A 934-nucleotide genomic window follows, 5' to 3' on the forward strand; every position below is an offset into this window, starting at 1 on the left:
TATATATATATATATATATATATATATGTCATCATCATCATCATCATTTAATGTCCATTTTCCAGGCTGGCATATCATAGACGGTTTGACTGAGGTCTGGAGAGCCAGTGGCTGCACCAAGCTCCAATCTGATCTGGAAATATTTCTACAGTTGCATGCCCTTCCTAACGCCAACCACTCTGTGAGTGTAGCAGGTGCTTTTTACATTCTACTGGCACAGGACCCAGTCAGGCGGGCCTGGCATCGATCACATTCAGATAGTGCTTTTTACATGCCACCTGCATGGTTGCCAGTCAGGGAGTAGTGGCATCAGCCACGTTCAGATAGTGCTTTCTACATGCCACCATCACGAGAGCCAGTCAGTGGGTACTGGCATTGGCCACATTTGGATGGTACTTCTTACGTATCACCAGCATGGGAGCCAGTCAGGGGGCATTGGCCACAGCTATGATGTTGGTTTTACTTGACGCAGCAGGTCTCCTCAAGCACATCATATCGCATGACGCATCAGGGGTACTCTTAACTGGGCCAGACATGCATGGTTGCAATTTCACTTTTGTTGCCAGGTCTTCTCAATCACAGCATATCTCCAAAGGTTTCAGTCTCTTGTTATTTCCTCTGTGAAGCCCAATGTTCGAAGATTATGCTTCACCACTCATCCAATGTCTTCTTGAGTCTACCACTTCCACAGATTCCTTCCACATTTAGGGAGTAGCACTTCTTCATGCTACTAGCTTCATTTCTTTTAAGCCCATGAAAAGAAGAAGGCAGAAAAGGAGGCCAGGGCTGTCAAAAATATTAAGACAAACCCTAAAGCCTTCTATAGATATACAAAAGAAGCTGCTTCAGTACGGTACAAAATAGGGCCACTACTTGAAATGGCTCACGGACTGCAGACCTCCAGAGGATCAGTGAAATACTGAATGTGCAATAC

Source organism: Octopus bimaculoides, chromosome 11, assembly GCF_001194135.2.
Source record: "Octopus bimaculoides isolate UCB-OBI-ISO-001 chromosome 11, ASM119413v2, whole genome shotgun sequence".
Taxonomy (NCBI): domain Eukaryota; kingdom Metazoa; phylum Mollusca; class Cephalopoda; order Octopoda; family Octopodidae; genus Octopus; species Octopus bimaculoides.